This window comes from Euprymna scolopes, chromosome 11 (assembly GCF_053919585.1).
Source record: "Euprymna scolopes isolate OS-2025 chromosome 11, ASM5391958v1, whole genome shotgun sequence".
Lineage (NCBI taxonomy): Eukaryota > Metazoa > Mollusca > Cephalopoda > Sepiida > Sepiolidae > Euprymna > Euprymna scolopes.
In genome coordinates this window covers 93,726,664-93,729,252 of record NC_136492.1, presented here as the reverse complement: position 1 = coordinate 93,729,252, position 2,589 = coordinate 93,726,664, and positions in this window count along the sequence as shown.

Here is a 2,589-nt window from a genome sequence, read left to right as displayed (position 1 = left end):
TACTGTTGTAGAGCAAATATGCGTTTTATTTTTTATTACCGTATTTTTCTGTTTAGTTACATTATTGTTTCAGCTACACGACCGTTTTCAGCTACGCGACCGTTTTTTGGCGGTCATGTAGCCTCCTCAGAAATGTTCGTTTATGGTAGAATGAAAGAGTGAATGATGTCAGGGGTGAGGTGCGAGAAAAGCGGAAAAAGCAGAAGGGAAAGTGGGAGAGGTAGGAGGGGGCTTATGTCGGTAGTGTGTTAGTTTGTGAGTTCAAGAACATTAGGTGGTTGTGGGAGGGGGTCTGGGAAGTTCATCTCTGGTGTTGCTAAGGACATAAGGATATAGGAAGGGGGAGGGAGATATGTAGGCGCAGGAAAAAGGGGATACTTTAAAAGTCGAGTTCTAAGGTTAAGGTTGTTGGCGTCTCGTTGGTGAGAGGATTTCTTGGTAAGTATGTCTTGACCTGTTGGGTGTTCGCTTAGGTTTGGAGGCGGGGGAGGGCTGTGATTCGGTTTATCTATTTGATTTTTATTTGTTGTTAAGTGCTTTGAGAATGTTAGCGTGGGGCCGTACGCGCGAGCACACACATGCGCACATACACACATACACTTTAAGAAACGCGCACATGTATACATACATCTCCACCTCGGCATGTAAACACACGCGCATATGCATACATGCATGCATATACACCCGCACTGCTCCCGTTGACCCCAATTGACCTTAAAGTATTAAGTTGAGTACATGTGCGTAAGCATGGATGCGCACATATACAGGCACACACACATCGATATTCATACATCCATGCAAGCGTATACATGAGCCTATATGCATATATTGATTCAGACATACATGCATCTCCACGCATGTATGCAAGCATACGCGCACATACAGATACTTATATTCGTGAACACATACATCGACATACACACAGCTGCATGCTCCTACATACGTATGTGGACAGCAGGTAGCGGGCACATATACGCTTACATACACACACATATACATAGGTACGTACATATATCGATACCAACATGTACACAAGGACACACATATGGACGCATACATGCATATATACACATACACACATACCCAGATATACAGAGCGTTATTGGTATAGACATATTCGTCTACATAGATGTAATTCTAAGTTCATTCGTGGATATATAGACGTAATACTTTCGTTAGACGTAGATATGAGTATACATAGATATAAATACAAACTCATTCCTAGGTGCATATACGCAATATTTTCATTAGTGGAGGTTTTTAATGGTTTGATATGGGTGCACACTTGAGCAACGACGCATCCCCCCGGATACACACTTACAGATACACATCACCACATGCATGAATGCACACACATGAATGCACACGCATGCATGAATGCACACACATATACATGCATACACGCATACACATATGCACACATACATGCACCCATATATACATTTGCAAAGATACATACCCACTTGCACATAATCACCGATATCTATGCACGCATATACATACAGATATACAGCGTGATATGCCGTAAAATATCGGCACAGGTTCCACACACATGTGCCTACATATATAATAATAAATGCACACACACCTGGGATAGTGGTCCTAGGTAGCCATACTTATAGATTTTGGGGAGGAGTTTGAGGTAGTTTTTATGGGGATAAAGTACTGTAGTGATTGTACTAAGTTGGCGTATTTGGTTTTTAGGATATTATAGATCAGTTTAGGCGGAATGCTATATTGAGGTGTCATACTCAAAAGTATGTGTCTATGCACATAAGACACCGGTCAGTTATACATTTCCATACGTACTTACCTGTGCAGGTGTAAATCCACATAGTTATATGTAAACAATTTCCCTTGTTAAATCGTGGAGGTTGCATGTAGGGTGTGCTGGGGTTGGGTGGGTGAGTTTGGCTAGGAGGAGGAGAATTGATACCGATTATTGGGTGTTTATATGGGATAAGGTTATGTGGTCTTTAGAGTTGGTGGTGATTGAGGGTATGTGTTATTTTGTTGGATTTAGGGGGATTCTTAGGGGGAGGGGGTAAGGTGTTGGGTGTAGGGAGAATTGGTTAAACGGATTTTGTTGGGTGTATGTTATGGTAATTTGGTGTATGTGGTAGGTGGTTGTATTAGAAGCATAATTTAGGGGATTTAAGGTGGTGTTGTCTAAGGGATGTTTTAGAAAGGTGTATAGTTGCTAAGGAGGTGGCATTTGTAATGCCTACAGTTTATGGTGGTTTCCTGTTTTTTGTTTAGTAATTTGTCTTCGTCTTTAAAATTGGAGATAAGGAGTTTCTCGTTTAGTCAGAGGAGACATGGGGAGTTTAGGGATTTACATGTACTAGATTTTCTATTCATTTCCCATTTAATGGTTGGTGTAAGGTTATTTTGGATTAGATGTAGATAGTGGGTATTTAATGAGGTTTTGTTAGGGTGGTTAGGGTTTGTGAAGGAGCATTTATGCACTCTGAATCTATCCTTAAACGAGGTGCCGGCCAGGCCAATATAGTATTTTTTGTCGTTAGGGTTTTCTGTAGTTGCGATTGTAGCTTTATATACTACTTCTGTTTGTAGGCATTGTTGATT